Source organism: Oncorhynchus masou, chromosome 22 (assembly GCF_036934945.1).
Source record: "Oncorhynchus masou masou isolate Uvic2021 chromosome 22, UVic_Omas_1.1, whole genome shotgun sequence".
Lineage (NCBI taxonomy): Eukaryota > Metazoa > Chordata > Actinopteri > Salmoniformes > Salmonidae > Oncorhynchus > Oncorhynchus masou.
Window position 1 is genome coordinate 18,652,053 of NC_088233.1, and position 24,591 is coordinate 18,676,643.

General features: G+C 45.0%; 1 protein-coding gene across 2 annotated transcripts in view; it reads left to right on the forward strand.

Moving 5' to 3' along the window:
• The window catches only part of LOC135509133 (G1/S-specific cyclin-D2-like), a 293,467-nt gene that overhangs the window by 123,595 nt on the left and 145,281 nt on the right, over positions 1 to 24,591 (forward strand). Inside the window, exon 2 of one of the 2 annotated variants that reach the window (XM_064929530.1) lies at positions 2,380 to 2,523. The exons of the other annotated variant lie outside the window; for it this stretch is intronic. The gene's annotated coding sequence lies outside the window, so the exon portion shown is untranslated. The remainder of the gene's footprint in view (positions 1 to 2,379; positions 2,524 to 24,591) is intronic. 2 annotated transcript variants of the gene reach the window in all.

Consider the following 24,591-nt stretch of genomic DNA (forward strand, 5'->3'; position numbering starts at 1 on the left):
CTGACCGAGTCTGTAATACCTACGTGTTTCAAGCAGACCACCATAATTCCTGTGCCCAAGGAAGTGAAGGTAACCTGCCTAAATGATTACCACCCCATAGCATTCACGTCGATAGCCATGAAGTGCTTTGAAAGCTAGTCATGGCTCACATCAACACCATCATCCCGGAAACCCTAGACCCACTCCAATTTGCATACTGCCCCAACAGATCCACAGACAACACAATGTCAATTTCACTCCACACTGCCCTTTCCCACCTGGACAAAAGGAACACCTATGTGAGAATGCTGTTCATTGACTACAGCTCAGCGTTCAACATCATAGTGCCCACAAAGCTCATCACTAAGCTAAGGATCCTGGGACTAAACAGCTCCCTCTGCAACTGGATCCTGGACTTCCTGACGGGCAGCCCCCTTGCAACAACACATCTGCCACACTGATCCTCGACACTGGGACCCCTCAGGGGTGCATTCTCAGTTCTGTCCTGTACTCCCTGTTCACCCACGACTGATGACACAACAGTTGCAGGCCTGATCACCAACAACTATGAAACAGCCTACAGGGAGGAGGTCAGAGACCAGTGCCAGGACAACAACCTCTCCCTCAATGTGAGCAAGGCAAAGGAGCTGATCGTGGACTATAGGAAAAAGCGTATAGTGGACCATGTCGAGAGCTTCAAGTTCCTTGGTGTCCACATCACCAATGATCTATCATGGTCTAAAGACACCAAGACAGTTATGAAAAGGGCACGACAACACATTTTCCCCCTCAGGAGACTGAAAAGATTTGTCATGGGTCCCCAGATCCTCAAAAAGTTATACAGCTACAGCATCGAGAGCATCCTGATCAGTTACATCACCGCCTGGTATGGCAACTGATCGGCATCTGACCGTAAGGCGCTACTGAGGATAGTGCATATAGCCCAGAACATCACTGGGGCCAAGCTTCCTGCCATCCAGAACCTATTTACGAGGCAGTGTCAAAGGAAGGCCCCAAAAATTGTCAAGACTCCAGTCACCCAGTCATAGACTGTTCTCTCTGCTACTGCACGGCAAGCGGTACCAGAGCACCAAGTCCAGAACCAAAAGGCTCCTCAACAGCTTCTAGCCTCAAGCCATAAGATTGCTGAACAATTAATCAAATGGCCTTTTGGACTATTTACATTGACACCCCCTGTTTTCACACTGCTGCTACGCGCTGACTCGGCACCGGTACTCCCTGTCATAAGCCTTGTTATTGTTATTTTATTGTGTTACTTTTTTTTTTTTTTTTTTTACTTTAGTTTATTTAGTCAATCTTTTATTAACTCTTTCTTGAACTGCATTGTTGGTTAATGGCTTGTAAGTAAGCATTTCACAATATGTGGTCATCAAGGCAAAGGGTGGCTACTTTGAGGAATCTCAAATATAAAATAGATTTTAATTTGTTTAACACGTTTTTGGTTACTACATAATTCCATGTGTGTTATTTCATAGTTTTGATGTCTTCACTATTATTCTACAATGTAGAAAATAGTAAAAAATAAAGAAAAACCCTGGAATTTGTAGGTGTGTCCAAACTTTTGACTGGTATTGTATGCGTATATACTGTTGAAGTCTGACAGAGTTGGTGTAACTGAATCAGGTTTGTAGGCCTCCTTGCTCGCACACGCTTTTTCAGTTCTGCCCACAAATTTTCTATGGTATTGAGGTCAGGGCGTTGTGATGGCCACTCCAATACCTTGACTTTGTTGTCCTTAAGCCATTTTCCACAACTTTGGAAGTATGCTTTCTGTCATTGTCCATTTGGAAGACCCATTTGCGGCCAAGCTTTAACTTCATGAAGATGTAGCTTCAATATATGCACATAATTTTCATGATCTCATCTATTTTGTGAAGTGCACTAGTCCCTCCTGCAGCAAAGCACCCCCACAACATGATGCTGCATACCCGTGCTTCACGGTTGTGATGGTGTTCTTCGGCTTGCAAGCCTCCCCATTTTTCCTCCAAACATAACAATGGTCATTATGGCCAAACAGTTCTATTTCTGTTTCATCAGACCAGAGGACATTTCTCCAAAAAGTATGATCTTTGTCCCCATGTACAGTTGCAAACCGTAGTCTGTTTTTTTTATGGTGGTTTTGGAGCAGTGGCTTCTTCCTTGCTGAGCGGCCTTTCAGGTTATGTTGATATAGGACTCGTTTTACTGTGGATATAGATACTTTTGTACCTGTTTCCTCCAGCATCTTCACAAGGTCCTTTGCTGTTGTTCTGGGATTGATTTGCACTTTTCGCTCCAAAGTACGTTCATCTCTAGGAGAAAGATCGCGTCTCCTTCCTGAGCGGTATGACGGCTGCGTGGTCCCATGGTGTTTATACTTGCGTTCTATTGTTTTTACAGATGAACGTGGTACCTTCAGGCATTTGGAAATTGCTCCCAAGGATAAACCAGGCTTGTGGAGGTCTACATTTTTTTTGCTGAGGTCTTGGCTGATTTCTTTTGATTTTCCCATCATGTCAAGCAAAAGAGGCACTGAGTTTGAAGGTAGGCCTTGAAATACATCCACAAGTACACCTTTAATTGACTCAAATGATATCAATTAGCCTATCAGATGCTTCTAAAGCCATGACATAATTTTCTGGAATTTTCCAAGCTGTTTAACGGCACAGTCAACTTAGTGTATGTAAACTTCTGACCCACTGGAATTGTGATACATTGAATTATAATTGAAATAATCTGTCTGTAAAAAATTGTTGGAAAAGTTATATATATAAAAATAAACACAGGAAAATCACGGTTTTGATAGCACTGTGCCTTTAGGGTCATGTGAGAAGATCCATGGCACAGTTCCTTTCTAGAGTGGATCATTCTGTGTGATAATGCTCTTGACTGCCATTGTGTTACCGTAGCGGTATGTTTCAAGCCCATCTCCCATCTCCCCTAAACTGGTCCATAGGCAGATCCAGACCCAGCTGCATGATGGGGCCAGGAAATAACCTCAGCATGAGGGAATGTGTTATCACTTTTTCCAGGCCATTCCTCATACAGTAGGTCACCCAGTAACATGACTTGGAGATAAGGTGCTGCAGCATTGGACATGTTCTCTAATCAGGGAGACTGAAACATTTTTACTGTGGTGGCCAGGATTGCCACTCCTCTCTCTCTCTTTTTGTTTCAATGCAGAGTTCTGTCAAAGCATGATAATGAGGCAGAACTTGTATAAATGTGTAAAGACCGACTGACTTTTGCAATGGTCAACAAATGTTTGTCTACATACAATCTGAAACCCGCCCGGGGTCTGTGCAAAATCAAAGCAGGAATGAAAACAGGTCACAGAAATGTGAAGTGTGGTTAGAATTGCTAAACAAGCCATATTGTCAAAATCCATCAACTTGATAGACATTTGCTGACAATGACTCCAAGCACTCACTGTGATTGTAATAGCTTCCAAATTCCAGCTACAACAAGATGGTGATTGGAGACAGTCTCAACATTTTCTAATTCCTTTGTTACAAACACACTATTTACTGGTTGATTGATCTGATCCACTATGTTGATTACTGATTGTCATATCCATTCTACTGATGGATTCTGAGAGATTTTATTGGAAACTCAAGCTCAAGTAACCTAACAGTATAATTCAAACTTCAAGGTGGCAGAAACATGAGACAGTCACACTTCCAGACTGTGCCTATGCGCGTGCATGCTTATGTGTTGGACTCTCAGCTCTTGGAGGCTGATCCTGAACCCTTATTTGGAGGTTAGAGGGGAGGTTGGTCTGCATCCCTTGCACAGCCCCCACTGCTGGGTAACCAGAGGCAGATGGTACCTGTTACAGACACAGGACTGCTTGTTTTCCCTTGTTTCAATTGAACCCTGGCTGCCGTTAGTCAGAGAGAGGAGAAGAAGCCTAGAGCATACGTCTGGGTCTGGGGCCGGACTGGGGACTGGGGTTCTGTGGAGGCTATTGAGGCACGCATGAAGAATGACTCACATCGGGGGAACACCGCAGCCAGCCTGTCAACTGTTAGGATCCGCTTGGCCAACAATACTGTTGAGTTGGGTTGGTCATTTTTCAGGGGTGGTTTGACTTTTGAAGTAAAGCTATGTCATGTATGATTATATGTGATATAACTATATTTTACATATGCTTGATGAATTAGACATTTTTGCTTTATCACTCTATTAAATAAAATGAATCTATGTCCTGCTCTCTAGTGTCTTGTATAAATCTACTGTAGTTCCAAGAAGGAGAGAACGGAAAGGTCTATAAACTATAGGCACTCCCTCTCTTTCTACATGACAGTTCATTAACTGTGTGTAATGTCTGTACTGTACTGTTGTACAGTAATGTCATGCTCTAGTGATGCAGGTAGCCTAGTGGTTAGAGCGTTGGGCCAGTTACCTGATAGGTCGCTGGTTCGAGTAACCTAGCTGACAAGGTGAAAAATGTGTGGATGTGACCTTGAGCAAAGCACTTAACCTTAACCTTAACTTTCTCCAGGAGCGTCTACTACTATGGCTGACCCTGTAAAACAACACATTTCTCTGCACTAATCTGACAATGAGCACATTTCTTTTTTTTCTTTTTTATGCCGCCAGGCAGTCGCTCTGGCACTGTTGAGGGGGGATTTTTTTGCGGTCTCCATGTTTTTCATGGAGGCGACCGGACAGCTGGGTGGTCACATTCTCGTTTGAAGCACTTTATTCACACTGATAAGTGGCCCCCCAGCCGTGTGGTAGCAGAGAGGCCATTCCAGAGCAAACAGCAGTGTTACTGGGTGCCAACGGAAATAACACCAACGCTGACGCTGATAAGATTAGACTGGCCCTAATTTTTATCTGGCCTGGCTGGCCCAGCCAAACACTGAGCCCTGTCCAGGAGGCAAATGAGAGAGAGGACACTGCCCCATCCATCTCCAGCCCTACCACCACCAACCATCTCTCCACAAAACAACCACACTGCTCTGCCTCTCATGTTAGAACTATTATTAGATGTAGAGAGCATGTGGTGGATTTAAAGGGGATACTGACAGGTTTATATCAGACTGTCAGTCAGAAAGGTTGAGATAATGGACCAAGTGAGCTGGTTTTCATGTAAAGGAGAGTGAAGAGGGAGATGGAGATATGAGTGGCTTGTTACGTGACAGACTCTGGGACAGTCATGTTGATACAAGCCTTGTGATTTCCATGTCCTATATTGAAGACTTATTTAACTCATGTTATTGGATCATCTTTGGAAAGTCATAGTTGATCTTCAAAGTTATTACTGGTAATAACAAGGGGCTTTCTGGACATTTTTGACTCTCTCAAGATCCTTCATACTATCACCAAGCTATAAATACTTGCCTAAATACCATGATTTAACACTCATGGTAACACTTAAGATTGTCCTTCATATTTTCCCATGAATGTGCAATCATGCATATACAATTACATTTCCAAAACGATCAGGTTTCACAATGAGCAAATGTATATGAAGAGTTGTTTTGTGACTTTCCCCACCTACTGACTGTGTTTATCCCCTCATAAGGTGATTTGTATATTCATCTAGCCCAGAAAGGTGTTATGGAAGTTTGAATTAACTTTTTACTATTCAAATGAATTGGCGTCAGTCTTTGCGTGTTGCTGTACTTTTGAAGAGATGTGGAACCTATTTGGAGCCTACAGCTGACTGACAATGACCTTTAAGCTCCACTATACAAGTGGTGAGCCGATCAGATTTTTCTCTTAAATGGATTCATAGTGAAAACACTAGAATGACATGACAGCAACCAGGACATGAAAGTATGCAGTGTGATGTAGCAAAAAGAAGACCTAAATAAAACTGCCTCAGACAGTCTCAAAGTATACAATATGGACACTGTGTTTCCCCTAGTATTACCTAGAACGCGCCCCACCAAGGGCTGTTGTCCCCCGCCTAAACATGTTTGCTACCTATTACAGTAAGTAATTTCAGTAGACAATGTCACTGTCGGGAACCCTAGTTTTTGATTTGGTGGCGTACATATTTAGTATATGATGCCTAACTACCCCTTCCCTTTCTCCTTCTCCCATACATACTCATTATGTCTCATTTACTGAGCAGATTACTACTAACACTCTTAACACTGAGAACATCTTTGTTGTTTTCATTCTAAGACTTGTTTATTGATGGCTCTGTGGTGAAGCATAGCTCAGAAGTGGCACACACACACACACACAATACTGAAGGGATGGTGACAGTTGTAAAAAGTGAAGTTTTGGTTTAAATCGTGTGAGTGAAGCCCATGGTCTGCTCACTGAGTTTATTTGATATATTAATAAAAAAGTAGCATTGATCACAAACCATTTACCATCAATTTACAAATTATAAAGTTGCATTTATCTGCTGTATGTCATGAATGATCATAAACTCGCCAAGCTACATTAGAACTTAAATCAAAATGTTATTTGACTGAATGAATGATAATGACAAACTGAACTCCTGTGTGGTTTGTTTGTCAGTATAGTAGTGCTATAGCAGAGCAGCTGTTTAAAGGGGGCAGCACTGCTGCTGCAGCTGCTGGTGAAGCAGTCCATAGGGCAGAAGATTTGAGTGAACATTGCCCAGGACGTTTCGTTTTTCCCCTAGCACTACACATCGGATTCAAACAACCACCTCATCATCAAGCTTTCCTTATTTTAATCAGCTGTGGGGCCCCAGGACCAAGTTTGTTCATAAGCAAGGCAGAAACAGATGCAGGGGAGCGCCCTGACCACAGAGCTGCAGTCTGCCTTTGGAGCTCTCTATTGAACGCTGTCAGGGCTGCCTGGTAGGACACAGACAGACAGAGGAGCAGAGCAGAGCCGCTCTTGTTTGCTGAGTCAGGAAGTAGATACTCTCCCGCTGTTCAGCTACACAGACCTGTGCAGGAGCAGGGCCAAGGACAGGGGCAACAGGGGCAGGGGAGGGGGAGCAGTGGGGGGTAGGGGCCAGGTAGGGGGAGGGGTGGGTTATAGGTCACACTTTTCATTTCCTCCTCATCATCTGAGTCAGCATCACTGAAACATTGTTTGTTAGAATAGGGGAGGAGCATGACCATAACTATAGCAACATTGTTTTTCAGCTATTGATAGCAGTATACTGTAACAGTTTCTAAAATGTGTTGCCCTCGAGGACATACCATTTTAAGAACATTGCCTACGTGTTGGTGTTGCGTTGGAATGGTAAACCACAGTCATAACTGTACAGCAGTTTTTTATGCACTGTGTTGCAGTGGAAGTACAGTAGCTACAGGTTTTTTAAATATTTTTTTTTTATGCCCAGCTTATGAGGCTCCTTAATGATGTGAGGCCTGAGGCAATTGCCTCTTCTGCTTAATGGTAAGCCCGCCAATGGGGACATCCCTACCTCATTGAAGTTGACGTTTAAAATGGTTAAGGTAAGGGTTAATGTTAGGGTTAGATAATAGTTATGGTTATGGTTAGGGTAAGTGTAGAGTTTAAATTGAAGGTTTATGGTAGCAACTTCCTATAGATCCCAGATAGCACTGACCGGCACAGATCCCAAAGAATTTCCCATCATTCCAAACATGGCAATTATCAACCAATCACATGGGAATGACTCCTACTGTCATGTGTGCTTCTTCTTTTTTGCCTGGCAACAGTTCAAGTTAAGTCAGATCTCACTGAGTGAAAGCAGCATGGCTGGAGTGGAGTTGAATTCTTGCAAGGACCTTCCACTTAGACTAATCACAGGCTTTTTCGGGCTAAATGGAGAGAAATCAGGCAAATACCTCCTCCAAAAGAACCAGGGAACTTGTGGTATTTTAAGACACAGCGCGGTGACATCTGAATTAGCTTTAATCAGAAAGTTGTTTAGAGAATGTTGTTGCTTTCTCCTAGTGTGTCCCAGCCCAGACTCACTCCATTAGTAATGACATTATGGCTCAAACATTAAGGGCTATGTTCTAAAAGTTAACTTTAGGGAACAGATCAGTGCAGCATCAGTGGTGCATTCCATTTTGGTACAACTTCCCCTTTTTGAACTTCTCTACTTTAAACAACATGAATGAATGGAATCTGAAAGTACACATTTGACCCAACCTCAAGTCCATTCATCAGTATCACAGTCCTATATAAAGCAATCTCACTCAATCTCATTTTTCAGTACAGGCTTATGGTTTATCATCACATGATTTCACCATCCGGGTGCCTACTGAACACTGCATTTTGCTTCCATATATAATTATAACAGGTCACTTATGGAATTATGTATATTGCAATTCATGGATTCATATCTTCGCTTTACAATTTCTGTTACAAACAGCTGATGTTGATCAATTTAACAAACTTATGGTAGCATTTCCTCCATAATAGTTTACACATGGTTATGCCAGTCATGTAAAATCAAATTAAATCAAACTTTATTTGTCACATGCGCGAATACAAGTGTAGACCTTACCGTGAAATGCTTACTTACAAGCCCTTAACCAACAGTGCAGTTCAAGAAGAGTTAAGAAAATATTTACCAAATAAACTAAAGTAAACAATTCTAAAAAATGAACACAATAAAATATCAATAACGAGGCTATATCCAGGGGGTACCTGTACCGAGTCAGTGTGTGGGGGTACAGCTTAGTTGAGGTAATTTGTACATGTATGTAGGGGTGAAGTGACTATGCATAGATAATAAACAGTGAGTAACAGCAGTGTACAAAGCAAATGGAGGGGGGGGGATCATTGTAAATATTAAGGTACCCATTTGATTAATTGTTCAGCAGTATTATGGCTTGGGGGTAGAAGCTGTTAAGGAGCCTTTTGGTCCTAGACTTGGCGCTCCGATACCGCTTTCCATGCGGTAGCAGAGAAAACAGTCTATAACTAGGGTGACTGGAGTCTCTGACAATTTTTGGGGCTTTCCTCTGACACCGCCTATTATATAGGTCCTGGATGGCAGGAAGCTTGGCAGACCCCTTCATTGTAGACCCTTTATTGGAGCTTTAGATACTGTCAGAATTGGTGCAGTGTCGGAATGCAACATTCAGTAATACTGTGTATTGAGAAGCCTCATAAATATGTCTAGTCTGCTGACTGATATGAATGCCAGTTATCCATCAAAAATAACCCTGTATTGAGATCAACCAGTAAGGAGGAGGGATGGAGGGATGTCACCAGGCTGTTGTGATGCATGCCAAATACCAGAACCTTCTGTGGCAGCAGCCTTCATTTTGAATGGTCACCTGATTGTGTGTGTGTGCACATTTTTATAAGAATACCATTCAAATTGCACCAATTAAAATAATCTGTACTCTGACTGCTAAAAAATGTAGGTCCATTGCACCCATAATGTTTGATTGTGGATGTAGATAAGGCATTCAAAGCAATGTATGTTAGTAAGGCTGCATGACCATGCTGTGGAAGTGTCCTCAAAAGGGAACAGGTGCCAGGTGTTTCACATCATAGTGTCCTCCTCTCAGTCCATTTGCATAGACAGATGTTTAATACTTAAACGGCCGGGCCTTGCGATCCCCCTTACTACTCCACTGAGCAACCTTTTTGACTGCAACGTTGTAAGACTGATAAATACATGTCATATATGCTATGGGAAAAATAATCCTTCGGTTGTGTTTATGAAGGTCTTGGGTAACATTACAATACGAAAAATATTTTTTTCAAAGAACACAATAGGATTTTCATTTGTTTACGTTACTGTATGTAATGATGGCCAACTCTAGTCCTCCGCGGCCTGATAGGTGTCACACATTTGCCCCAGCCCCAGCTAACGCTGTCACGCCTTGGTCTTAGTATTTTGTGTTTTAGTTAATTAGTTGGTCAGGCCATGGTGTGACATGGGTTTATTGTTTGTTGTATTCTTAGTGGGGTTTTTTAGTTATTGGGATTGTAGCTGATTAGGGGTGTGTGTTACATAGGTTTGGCTGCCTGAGGCGGTTCTCAATCAGAGTCAGGTGATTCTCGTTGTCTCTGATTGGGAACCGTATTTAGGTAGCCTGGGTTTCGCTTTGTATTTCGTGGGTGATTGTTCCTGTCTCTGTGTTAGTGTTCATCAGTCAGGCTGTAATAGGTTTCACGTTCCGTTTTGTTGTTTTGTATTTATTAGTTATTTCATGTATAGTTCCGTTATTTGTTTCATTAAAGAACATGAGTAACCAACACGCTGCATTTCGGTCCGACTCTCTTTCGACAAACGAAGAACGTCGTTACAGAATCACCCACCACACTCGGACCGAGCAGCGTGTTAACAGGCAGCGACAGCTGGAGCAGCAAAGGGAGGAAGAATTATTCGGAGTATGGACATGGGAAGACGTGCTGGATGGTAAAGGTTGTTACACTTGGGAGGAGATATTGGCCGGAAGAGATCGCCTCCCATGGCAACAGGTGGAGGCACTAAGGAGAGCAGAGGCAGCCGGAGATAGGAGCCGACGATACGAGGGAACACGGTTGGCAAGGAAGCCCGAAAAGCAGCCCCAAAAATTTATTGGGGGGAGGCTATCAGGGAGTATGGCTGCGTCAGGTAGGAGACCTGCGCAATCTCCCTGTGCATACCGGGGGGCTAGAGAGACCGGGCAGGCACCGTGTTATGCAGTGGTGCGCACGGTGTCCCCAGTGCGGGTGCATAGCCTGGTGCGGTATATTTCAGCTCCGCGTCGAGCCAAATGCCATGAAGCCGGCTCTACGCATCTGGTCCCCAGTGCGTCTCCTTGGGCCGGCTTACATGGCACCAGCCTTGCGCTAGGTGTCTCCGGTTCGCCTACATAGCCCAGTGCGGGCTATTTCTCCTCGCAGCACTGGCAGGGCAACCGAGAGTATTCAACCAGGTAAGGTTGGGCAGGCTCGGTGCTCAAGAGCTCCAGTGCGCCTGCACGGTCCGGTTTATCCAGTACCACCTCCACACCCCAGCCCTCCGGTAGCAGCTCCCCGCACTAGGCTTCCTGTGCGTGTCCTCGGCCCAATACCACCAGTGCCAGCACCACGCATCAGGCCTACAGTGCGCCTCGCCTCTCTTGTCCTGTCGGAACCTTTCTCCTCTCCAGCGCTGCCGGAGCCTCCTGCCTGTTTGGAGCAGCCTGAGCTGTCAGTCTGCATGGAGCAGCCAGAGCTGTCAGTCTGCATGGAGCAGCTAGAGCTGCCAGTCTGCAAGGAGCTGCCAGTCTGCATGGAGCAGCCAGAGCTGCCAGTCTGCATGGAGCAGCTAGAGCTGCCAATCTGCAAGGAGCTGCCAGTCTGCATGAAGCAGCCAGAGCTGCCAGTCTGCATGGAGCAGCTAGAGCTGCCAGTCTGCAAGGAGCTGCCAGTCTGCATGGAGCAGCCAGAGCTGCCAGTCTGCCTGGAGCAGCTAGAGATGCCAGTCTGCAAGGAGCTGCCAGTCTGCAAGGAGCTGCCAGTCTGCATGGAGCAGCCAGAGCTGCCAGTCTGCATGGAGCAGCTAGAGCTGCCAGTCTGCAAGGAGCTGCCAGTCTGCATGGAGCAGCCAGAGCTGCCAGTCTGCATGGAGCAGCTAGAGCTGCCAGTCTGCAAGGAGCTGCCAGTCTGCATGGAGCAGCCAGAGCTGCCAGTCTGCATGGAGCAGCCAGAGCCGCCAGTCAGCATGGAGCAGCCAGAGCCGTCAGTCAGCATGAAGCAGCCAGAGCCGTCAGTCTGCCAGGATCTGCCAGTCAGCCAGACTCTTCCAGATCTGCCAGTCAGCCAGACTCTTCCAGATCTGCCAGTCAGCCAGACTCTTCCAGATCTGCCAGTCAGCCAGACTCTTCCAGATCTGCCAGTCAGCCAGACTCTTCCAGATCTGCCAGTCAGCCAGACTCTTCCAGATCTGCCAGTCAGCCAGACTCTTCCAGATCTGCCAGTCAGCCAGACTCTTCCAGATATGCCAGTCAGCCAGACTCTTCCAGATATGCCAGTCAACCAGACTCTTCCAGATCCGCTAGTCAGCCAGGATCCGCTAGTCAACCAGGATCTGCCAGATCTGCTAGTCAGCCAGGATCCGCCAGTCGGCCAGGATCTGCCAGTCAGCCAGGATCCGCCAGTCAGCCAGGATCTGCCAGATCTGCTAGTCAGCCAGGATCCGCCAGTCGGCCAGGATCCGCCAGTCAGCCAGATCTGCCAGTCGGCCAGGATCTGCCAGTCGGCCAGGATCCGCCAGTCGGCCAGGATCCGCCAGTCGGCCAGGATCCGCCAGTCGGCCAGGATCCGCCAGTCGGCCAGGATCCGCCAGTCGGCCAGGATCCGCCAGTCGGCCAGGATCTGCCGGATTCAACTGCCTGGCTGGGCTTCATCTCAGTACTGGGCTTCTTCTCAGTCCCGAGCTGCCCCTCAGTCCCGAGCTGCCCCTCAGTCCCGAGCTGCCCCTCAGTCCCGAGCTGCCTCAGTCTCGAGCTGCCCCTCAGTCACGAGCTGCTCCTCAGTTCAGTGGGGTTCTGGGTGAGGACTATTCAGCCATGGTCGGCGGCGAGGGTGGATCATCCCAGGACGCGAAGGGGAGGAACAATGACATTTATGAAGTGGGGTCCACGTCCCAAGCCGGAACCGCCACCATGGACAGACGCCCACCCGGACCCTCCCTATGGTTTTGAGGTGCGTTCGGGAGTCCGCACCTTAGGGGGGGGTTCTGTCACGCCTTGGTCTTAGTATTTTGTGTTTTAGTTAATTAGTTGGTCAGGCCAGGGTGTGACATGGGTTTATTGTTTGTTGTATTCTTATTTTGTTTTTTTAGTTATTGGGATTGTAGCTGATTAGGGGTGTGTGTTACATAGGTTTGGCTGCCTGAGGCGGTTCTCAATCAGAGTCAGGTGATTCTCGTTGTCTCTGATTGGGAACCGTATTTAGGTAGCCTGGGTTTCGCTTTGTATTTCGTGGGTGATTGTTCCTGTCTCTGTGTTAGTGTTCACCAGTCAGGCTGTAATAGGTTTCACGTTCCGTTTTGTTGTTTTGTATTTATTAGTTATTTCATGTATAGTTCCGTTATTTGTTTCATTAAAGAACATGAGTAACCAACACGCTGCATTTCGGTCCGACTCTCTTTCGACAAACGAAGAACGTCGTTACAAACGCACCCAACTCCAATAACCAACTAATCATGATTTTCAGTTTAGAATGCAATTAGTTTAATCAGCTGTGTTTGCAAGATGTGGGGAAACAATGTGATACCACTCCGGCCTCCAAGGACTGGAGTTTGCCATCCCTGCTGTAAGCTACAATGCCTTCAGAAACTATTCACACCCCTTGACCTTTTACACATTTTGTTGCGTTTCAGCCTGACTTTAAAATTGATTAAATTGAGATTTTTGGTCACTGGCCTAAACACAATTCCCCAATAATGTCAAAGTGGAATTATGTTTTTTTAAATGTTTACAAATTCATTAAAAATGAAAAGCTGAAATGTCTTGAGTCAATAAGTATTCAACCCCTTTGTTAGGACAAGCCTAAATAAGTTCAGGAGTAAAAATGTGCTTAGCAAGTCACATAATAAGTGGCATGGACTCACTCTGTGTGCAATAATAGTGTTTAACATGATTTTTTTAATGACTACCTCATCTCTGTACCCCACACATACAATTATCTAAGTCGAGCAGTGAAGTGAGTCGAGCAGTGAATTTCAAACATAGATTCAACCACAAAGAGCAGAGTGGTTTCCAATGTCTTGCAAAGAACGGCACTTATAGGTAGATGGGTAAAAATATTAGATGTGTAAAAAATATGAAATATCCCTTTGAGCATGGTAAAGTTATTAATTACACTTTGGATGGTGTATCAATACACCCAGTCACTACAAAGATACTCAGATAACTCAGTTGCCTGAGAGGAAGGAAACCGCTCAGATTTTGACATGAGGCCAATGGTAACTTTAAAACAGTTAAAGAGTTTAATGGCTGTAATATGAGAAAACTGGATGGATCAACAACATTGCAGTTACTCCACAATGCTAACTAATTGACAGAGTGAAAAGAAGGAAGCCTGACAGAATCCAAATATTCTAAAACATGCATCCTGTTTCCAACAAGGCACAAAAGTAATACTGCAAAAAAATGTGCAAAGCAATGAACCTTCTGTCCTGAATACAAAGTGTTGTGTTTGGGGCCAATACAACCGAGTACCACGCTCCATATGTTCAAGCATGGTGGTGGCTGCATCATGTTTTTATTGAACTAGGCAAGTCAGTTAAGAACAAATTGTTATTTACAATGACAGCCTACCAGGGCAGCCTACCCTTGCTCAGGGGTAGAACAACAGATTTTTTTCCTTATCAGCTTGGGGATTCAATCCAGCAACCTTTCGGTTACTGGCCCAACGCTCTAACAACTAGGTTACCTGCCACCCCATGGGTATGCTTGTAATCATTAAGGACTGGGGAGTTTTTCATGAAAGAAAAGAAGCGGAATGGAGCTAAGCACAGGCTAAATCCTAGAGGAAAACCTGGTTCAGTCTGCTTTCCACCAGATACTGGCAGATTAATTCACATTTCAGCAGGACAATAACCTAAAACACAAGGCCTACACAATCTACACTGTAGTTGCTTACCAAGAAGACAGTGAATGTTTCTGAGTGGCCAAGTTACAGTTTTGTCTTAAATCTACTTGAAAATATATGACAAGAACTGAAAATGGTTGTCTAGCAATGATTAACAATGAATTTGTCACAGCTTGAACTTTAAAAAAATAATAATGGGGAAATGTTGAACTATCCAGGAGTGGGAATCGTACCCAGAAAGACTCACAGCTGTAATAGCTGCCAAAGGTGATTCTACAAAGTATTGACTCAGTGGTGTGAATACTTATGTAAATTAGATATTTCTGTTTCCTTTTCAATAAACGAGTAACCATTTCTAAAAACATGTTTTCTCATTGTCACTATGGGGTATTGTGTGTAATAGAAGGGTGAGAATAATTATATATGTTTTTTTATTCACTCTGCAGCATGCTCACATGTGGAGCTCATGGAACAGTGTTTATTCTTGGAAAAAGTTACATTTTGAAATAGTTGGGTCATTCCACCATTTCAGTGCCTTTTGAGAAGTGTAACTTGGTTCAAAAAACTTTTGATTTCACCTAACTTTAACATTCTGTCATAAAGAGCACATGTTCAACTTTCTAAAAACATGTTTAACCATCTCAGGAGGTGAAATTCTGCGGCCTGGTCAATGTGAACACAAAGCTCCCCAGGTTCGCTTGTCTTTTTCCCGCACCACTGCAACACTATTTCCCCTGCCATTACCCCTCACTTTTACTACTGCAACACTGTTTCCTCCGCCTTAACCCCTCACTTTTACTACTGCAACACTGTTTCCTCCGCCATAACCCCTAACTTTTACTACTGCAACACTGTTTCCTCTGCCATAACCCCTCACTTTTACTACTGCAACACTGTTTCCTCTGCCATAATCCCTCACTTTTACTACTGCAACACTGTTTCCTCCGCCGTAACCCCTCACTTTTACTACTGCAACACTGTTTCCTCTGCCATAACACCTCACTTTTACTACTGCAACACTGTTTCCTCTGCCATAACCCCTCACTTTTACTACTGCAACACTGTTTCCTCTGCCATTACCCCTCACTTTTACTACTGCAACACTGTTTCCTCCGCCATAACCCCTCACTTTTACTACTGCAACACTGTTTCCTCTGCCATAACCCCTCACACTAGACTACTGCAACATCATTTCCCCTGCCATAACCCCTCACATTGACTACTGCAACATAATTTCCCCTGCCATAACCCCTCACTTTTACTACTGCAACACTGTTTCCTCCTCCATAACCCCTCACACTAGACTACTGCAACACCGTTTCCCCTGCCATAACCCCTCACTTTTACTACTGCAACACTGTTTCCTCTGCCATAACCCCTCACACTAGACTACTGCAACATCATTTCCCCTGCCATAACCCCTCACATTGACTACTGCAACATCATTTCCCCTGCCATAACCCCTCACACTAGACTACTGCAACACCGTTTCCCCTGCCATAACCCCTCACACTAGACTACTGCAACACCGTTTCCCCTGCCATAACCCCTCACACTAGACTACTGCAACATAATTTCCCCTGCCATAACCCCTCACATTGACTACTGCAACACTGTTTCCCCTGCCATAACCCCTCACATTGACTACTGCAACACTGCTTCCCCTGCCATAACCCCTCACATTGACTACTGCAACACTGTTTCCCCTGCCATAACCCCTCACATTGACTACTGCAACACCGTTGTGCTGTTTTTTGGATATTGATTAGCGATTGGATGCACAGAAATTCCTAAATACTTTGTTCAGATTATTTGTTTGCAATATGTGATCTATAGGCTAAGAGAGCTTCATGCACTGTTTATTCGATGGTGGGATTTAAATAGTGGGAGAAGAAAACAACATATTTAGTCAAATCACAACAAAGGGTACAAAATCAATTCTAGCTCTTAAAGGGGCAGTAGCCTACATTGGGTGTACAATTTTCAATTACAGCATTATTTCATTTGCAGTTATTCTTCTGCTATTCATTCTGTTACCAATAATATTTACATGTTAATATTATGTTCTAATTACAATTATTATGTCTCATCTTTTAAATAAATGCAACCTATTAGCTTCTAATATGTAGGTATATTGTCTCGCTGTCCGATAACACGTTCTGATGGAATGGCGTGTCCTGCACTTTGTAAAAGTGCATTAGTGAATGCTGGAAAAATATACTGGTTACTTTCTAAACATTGCAATGTGAATGCAAAGAGGGCTTGGACTACAAAATAGGTGTGAACTGGCAAAAGAGGCGAGTCCTCATTCAAACGTAAGGGCAGTGTGGATACAAAAAGTGAACTGAGTTCTTTAGCTTTTTCTTTTACCCCAGAGTTCACTTTAAAGAGGACTGAGATTGGTTCTTTTAAAGAGGACTATATGTGACAACACCCTTAAAGGTCCTGTTGTCACATCATCTGCTTGACACTGTTCTGCAGATTGGAGTATGGTGTGTGTGTCTGTGTGACTCTGTGTGCTTGTGTGTCTGTGTGTATGTCTTTGTGTGGCTGTGTGTATGTGTCCCTGTCTGTGTTGTGTAAGCACCTTCATTCATGTTGGAGCTCTGTATCTATCTGGCAGTAGGGTTGTGTGTTATGGTGCCCTGCAGAGAGGGGTCAGTTCCGGGTCAGTGTGGGTGACCCGAGCAGTGCGGGGAGAAGGAGAGGGGGGAGGGTTAGGGTTATGAATGGCCTACAGCTGTGTGGCCGAGTGGTCAGCACAGACAGCTGAAGGATGAGGAGGAAATTATTAAAATAAACTGCGTGTGATGCTCCATTTATTCTGCAGGACTCCAGTCGCGCCTCACACATCTGGCCTCAGAGAAGCACACCCTGTTGACGTAATGGACATAAATATTTAAAACAGCAAAGGTCGCCAAGTTGATTCATGCAATCAGCCCCGGAAGAATATGAGGGATCCGACTTTTATGAATGTGTTGTGTCATGCACACAATGCTGTATTTACAGAGAGCAAGAAAGAGATTGAGCCAGAAATTGAGAGAGAGGGGGATAGTGACATAAATTTGGTGGGCAAGAAGGGCAGAGATTAAGGCAAAGAGCAGTCAAGTTCTGCGAGGATTCCCCTCCCACCCTGGTTGGACCTTGAGCCCGGACTGACTGGACACACAGCCAGTGCTGTGTCATGGTTGTTTGTGATGAGCGACGCAGACGGACTGAGGATGACTCCGTGCTACGCACAGTGACAAACATTGCTGCCAGAGAGTGACACTAGCCTGTCTTCTCCAACTAATTTACACTTCATAATAAGTGATTTGTGGTAGAAGGAGTAACTTTTTAGGAACTTGAAGAAGGACGGCTTTTCAAAGAAAGGATGATCATGTGAAAGCAGACCTCACCTCCTTTTACACATCTCCACATCCCTCTTTCCCCAATTCTTAACCCCCTTCGCACCACCACTCCTGACCCCTTCCATGGGGCTCCCACTGGAAGCCCCAGACAAAGACACGAGTGCAACTCCTTTCTCAGGGGTTATAGGGGGCGGGCCTGTTTGTGCCCTTCTGTGACCCTGCTCTGTGTGTGTGTCAGCCACTTGCACTCGGTTCCTGTTTGGGGAGGTCTACTGGTCCTGGCACACACTGTCGCTAAGCTTATCTCTGGTGTTTTATGTTCCACCCTGTCGGGGCACAAGCAGCCCTTTGTGGCTGAGGGGTGGCTGGGGCCGGTCCAGGCCAGCCCATGCAGCTGTTCCCCACTGTAGGACATTTCCTTGCTGGGTGACCCTCAGTGTGCTGCCTGCTTGGCTGGGGCCGTGTGTGCTGGGGCCTGGAGGCCAGGGCTACTCAGGGTGTTCAGGGCTGGAGAGAGAGAGGGAAGAGGGAGAACTAAGGAGGGGGGGGGCAAGGCATGCTATGTAGTGCTGGACTGTGCATTGGTTCAGTGTTGGGGGTGACGGTGGTGGTGGGGCCTGAACCGACAATGCCTCTTTCATGTGTTTGTGGAGTGTTTGACCTTGTGAATGAGCCCTGTCCTCTCCTGTCACATCCTCCATGTCCCCCGAATGAATAGGGGCCGGGTCTGAGAGGATCAGACTCTTTGTGGCCCCAGCCCAGTCAGAGGGGACAAGGGGGCCTGCTTGGACCTGCCCTGTCGACCCATTACCCCAAATCCATCCTAGGTATCACCTCATACCCCTCCACCTGAACCTGAGGTGACACGGCAGCTCCCCTCACAGGAGGTTCACTGCTCTGTAACAGAAAGTACAATGTGACACATTAAGCACTCTTAAAAGGAGCAGTCGGCGAGGGAAGCACATGCAATGAGGGCCATGTGCTGTGCTCACAGTGAGTGAGACGGCAAGAATGTACCCCACCAGACTTGGCTAGTTAGCTTACTCCTCATGTTGACGCAAAAGTGTGTTTGTGTTTGAACTTGTGTGTGTGTGTGTGTATAATTGCTCATCTCATGTGTTTGTATGTGGGGGTGAATGCCTGTGTGTGGATGTAATGGATGCATCTTGATAAAAGACTGTAAGATATACAGTGTATTCGGAAAGTATTCAGACCCCTTGACTTTTTCCACATTTTGTTACATTACAGCCTTATTCTAAAATTGATCACATATTTTTTTTACTCATCAATCTACACACAATACTACATAATGACAAAGCAAAGGTATTTTTTTGTTTTGAATTTTTACCCCTTTTTCGTGGTATCCAATTGTTAGTAGCTACTATCTTGTCTCTTTGCTACAACTCCCGTACGGGCTCGGGAGAGACGAAGGTTGAAAGTCATGTGTCCTCCGATACACAACCCAACCAAGCCGCACTGCTTCTTAACACAGCGCGCATCCAACCCGGAAGCAGGCCGCACCAATGTGTCGGAGGAAACACTGTGCACCTCGCAACCTTGGCTAGCGCGCACTGTGCCCGGCCCACCACAGGAGTCACTGGTGCACGATGAGACAAGGATATCACTACCGGCCAAGCCCTCCCTTACCCGGACAACGCTAGGCCAATTGTGCGTCACCCCACGGACCTCCCGGTGGCGGCCGGTTACGACAGAGCCTGGGCGCAAACCCAGGATCTCTGGTGGCACAGCTGGTGCTGCAGTACTGCAGTGCCCTTTACCACCGCGCCACCCGGGAGGCCCCAAAAACAGGTTTTTAGACATTTTTGCACATGTATTAAAAATAAAAAACAGAAATACATTCAGTAGCATCACTACTCTGGACAGTTCTGACATAGAATATGTGGACAACACAAATACCTAGGTGTCTGGTTAGACTGTAAACTCTCCTTCAAGACTCACATCTCCAATCCTCTCACATCTTCCAGACTCGCATTTCCAATCCAAAATTAAAACTAGAATCGGTTTCCTATTTCGCAACAAAGCCTCCTTCACTCATGTTGCCAAACATACCCTCGTAAAAATGACTATCCTACCGACCCTTGACTTTAGCGATGTCATTTACAAAATAGCCTCCAACACTCTACTCAGCAAACTGGGTGTAGTCTATCACAGTGCCATCCGTTTTATCACCAAAGCCCCATATACTACCCACCACTGCGACCTGTATGCTCTCGTTGGCTGGCCCTCGCTACATATTCGTCGCCAAACCCATTGGATCCAAGTCATCTATAAGTCTTTTCTAGGTAAAGCCCCACCTTATGTCAGCTCACTGGTCACCATAGCAACACCCACCCGTAGCACGGGCTCCAGCAGGTACAGTATATTTCACTGGTCATCTCCAAAGCCAACACTTCCTTTGGCTGCCTTTCCTTCCAGTTCTCTGCTGCCAATGACCGGAACGAATTGCAAAAATCACTGAAGCTGGAGACTTAAATCTCCCTCTCTAAATTTAAGCATCAGCTGTCAGAGCAGCTTACCGATCATTGTACCTGTACACAGCCAATCTGTAAATAGCAAACTCAACTACCTCCTCCCCATATTGTTATTTATCTTCTTGCTCTTTTGCCCCTCAGTATCTCTACTTGCACATCGTCATCTGCACATCTATCACTCCAGTGTTAAAGCTAAATTGTAATTATTTTGCCTCTATGGCCTATTTATTGCCTTCCCTACATAATCTTCTACATTTGCACACATTGTACATTTTCTGTTGTGTTATTGACTGTATGATTGTTTATCCCATGTGTAACTCTGTTGTTTTTGTCGCACTGCTTGGCTTTGTCTTGGCCAGGTTGCAGTTTTAAATGAACACTTGTTCTCAACTGGCCTACATGGTTAAATAAAGGTGAAACATAAATAAATAAATAAATAAATAAATAAATAAAACAGCCAAGACAACGTAGGAGTGGCTTTGGGACAAGTCTCTAAATATCCTTGAGTGGCCCAGCCAGAGCCCGGACTTGAACCCGGTCTAATATCTCTGGAGAGACCTGAAAATAGCTGTGCAGCAATGCTCCCCATCTAACCTGACAGAGCTTGAGAGGATCTGCAGAAAAGATTGGGAGAAACTTCCCAAATACGGGTGTGCCAAGCTTGTAGCGTCATACCCAAGCAGACTCAAGGCGGTTGTCACGGGTCCCTCTGGAACTTTCATCATGCACACCTGTCCCCTATTCCCACGGATTAGTACTCGTATAAGTGTGCCCTTTAGTTTCCCTTGTCTTTGCGCAGATGATTACGGGTCTCGTCCCGTGTGATAATCATTGTGTGTTTGTGTATTTATTTGAGGTACTCCTTGCTCTTTTGTTTTGGGTTTCTATGCTGTGTTTTGTTACGTGTTTGTTTGGTCTTCGTCCCCTTGCCTTTACACGGCACGCCGTAATTTGGGTACAATAAAAAAAACTATTACGCATTCCTGCGTCTGTCTCCCGAATCATTCATACCAGTGTGACAGCTGTAATCGCTGGCAAAGATGCTTCATCTGAGTTAAGGGTCTGAATACTTATGTATATGTGATTTATTTTTATTTTTTTTGTCATTATGTTTGTCATTATGGGGTATTGTGTGTAGATTGATAAGGGAATGTAGAAAAAAAGAAGGCTGTAATGTAACAAAATGTGGAAAAAGTCAAAGGGTCTGAATACATTCTGAATGCACTGTAGTATGTACTGCAAGCGCTGGAGGGTCATGCTCAGTCCTATTATGCAATAAAACATTTTTGAAGTATCTAACATTTCAGTAGTTGTGAGGTAGTATCATCTTGGTTACCTTGCACCTGCCTGCTGATGTACAGATGTGTATGACTGTCACGTTCTGACCATCGTTCGTGTGTGTTTTCCTTGTTTTAGTGTTGGTCAGGACGTGAGCTGGGTGGGCATTCTATGTTGTGTGTCTGGTTTGTCCATTTCTATGTTAGGCCTAATATGGTTCTCAATCAGAGGCAGGTGTTAGTCATTGTCTCTGATTGGGAACCATATTTAGGTAGCCTGTTTTGTGTTGGGTTTTGTGGGTAATTGTTCCTGTCTTTGTGTGTGTGGCACCAGATAGGACTGTGTTGGTTTTTTCACGTTTCTTGTTTTGTAAATTGTAGTACTTTCATCTTTATTAAAGATGCACAAAACTAACCACGCTGCATTTTGGTCCGCCTCTCTTTCCCCACAAGAAAACCATTACAATGACAGTATGTAAAAGCATGGAAATAATGAGGGAGAAATGAACCCAACCCAACAAGTGTTCCAACCTGATGCCTGTCAAAACATCTTAAATAACTCAATACCCACCTATGTTTCATGCACTTAGACATATTCATAGACATTGTATCTGCTGACCTCTGTTGACCCCCTGACCTGTCTGACAGTCCACTCCTTGTCTCTGCCTGTGTTCCCACCCTCAGGGGCGTAGTTAGTTGAAAGAGCTGTCAGTGCAGGTGCCAGCCTAAGTGGGCTGTGAGGGATGTTGATGGCTGCATGGTTTAGTGGAGGCCTGGCACTCTTGGTGAGGCCAGAGATCAGAACTCCACACCTCCACTCTCTCTTTCTGATCAGTGCTCTCTCTATCTCTTCTATTCTCACTCTCTTTCTCTATACACCCACTGTCTCTCTATCTCTCCCCCTTTTCTCTGACTGACCAGAACATGTGGCTCCTCTCACCCAGGGTCAGCGCTCACTGCTCACTCCTCCAGAACAGAACATAGAATATAAGAGACTGCAAAAACAGGAAAAGAATGTGGCCTATCCTCATTGACTATCTCTATATTCCTCTACCTTCCTCTGTCTTCCTCTACCTTAATCTACCTCCCTCTACCTTAATCTACCTTTCTCTTTCTCCTGTCATTTGTTTTGTCCTCCATCTGTTTTTCTCCTTGATGTGCTGAAACCTCTCCATCAATGTGGTCTCAGTGTGTATGTGTGTCTTAATGGGTGTCTTAGTGTGTCTGTGTGTGTCTTTGTGTGTGTGTCTTTGTGTGTTTGTGTGTGCCTTTTTGTGTGTCAGTGTGTTTGTCTTAGTGTGTCTCCTGATCACAGTGAGAGAACATCTGCTTGACAACGGCGGACAGGGACAAACACAGAGGGGGAATTCTAACAGGGCCGAAACAAAGATAGAGAGGGGATCCAGAACTCTGTTAATCCACTGATGCAGCCAGTTAGCTAGGGCTGAATGGATAGGTAAACCCTCCTCCAAACAAATCCTAAAGGAGACTAAAGTACTTGACTGGGAAGTCACTTCCAGTCCTTCCTTTGGTGCCGTTGGCCGGGCTGTTTGCTCAACCTTTGTATTAATCACAAATCAAAGCAGCTGCTTCAATGGAGAGATTAGGTCCCAGAAAGGGTGGGGGGTTCTACCTGTAGCTTGGGTTCTTTATTGACATCCACCTGGGTAACATGTTGGCATTGCGTTAGACACACACACACAAAACAATAAATATCGACATTCCGGTCACACTGATAAAATAGAGCTGTCTTTATCTCGTCCTTTAGAGATGAGGGGCCCAGAGAAGGAGGATTGGGGATGAGTATAGCATTGTTCACAATGCTAGCTTCTCTTTCCTGTGTTGTCTCCTCGCACTAAGGAATTCCTCTGCTTTCATGGTGACTTGTCCCTGCAGAGGCCTGCGTTTCATGACATGACAGGGACCTGAAAAGCGATAGCACGTGCGGAAAAACGAATAGAACTTTCACACACACCGAGGGGAGAAACAGAGAGGAAGGGAGAACGAGAGAGCTAGAGAGAGAGAGAGAGAGAGAGAGCTTGTGCACTTACTTAGGCCTCCCAGATTGTTATGTGCATAGAGTGATACAAGCAAAACATCATAGTGCATGATACTGTATTATATTGTATGTGTTGGTTGAAGCTCAATGTTAAATTAAAATCTTCCTACCATATCTAAGCCAATATGACACCAATGTCGATGAAAATTTGCACTTGATTGGTGATACACAACACACTCCTCGCCTCTCATTATGAGCTGTCTGGCCTTTTCCGGTGGTGTAAGGTACTTAGGTAAAAAATACTTTAACCTCTTGATGGGGGGGCGCTATTTCATTTTTGGATAAAAAGACGTGCCCGTTTTAAGCGCAATATTTTGTCACAAAAGGATGCTCGACTATGCATATAATTGATAGCTTTGGAAAGAAAACACTCTGACGTTTCCAGAACTGCAAAGATATTCTCTGTGGGTGCCCTAGAACGGGAGCTACAGGCAAAACCAAGATGAAACGGCATCCAGGAAACCAGCAGGATTTTTGAGGCTCCGTTTTCCATTGTCTCCTTATATGGCTGTGAATGCGAGAGGAATGAGCCTGCCCTTTCTGTCGTTTCCCCAAGGTGTCTGCAGCATTGTGACGTATTTGTAGGCATATCATTGGAAGATTGACCATAAGAGACTACATTTTCCAGGTGTCCGCCCGGTGTCCTCTGTCGAAATTGGTGCGTCATTTTCAGCTGCTGGTATTTTTCCATGCGATTCTGAGGGGAAAGCAGGCTTCCACGAACTGCATATCAATGAAGAGATATGTGAAAAAACACCTTGAGGATTGATTCCAAACAACATTTGTCATGTTTCGGTTGATATTATGGAGTTAATTTGGAAAAAGTTTGACGTTGTTGGTGACTGAATTTTCGGTTCGTTTCGGTAGCCAAATGTGATGTACAAAACGGAGCGATTTCTCCTACACAAAGATTCTTTCAGGAAAAACTGAACATTTGCTATGTAACTGAGAGTTTCCTCATTGAAAACATCCGAAGCTCTTCAAAGGTA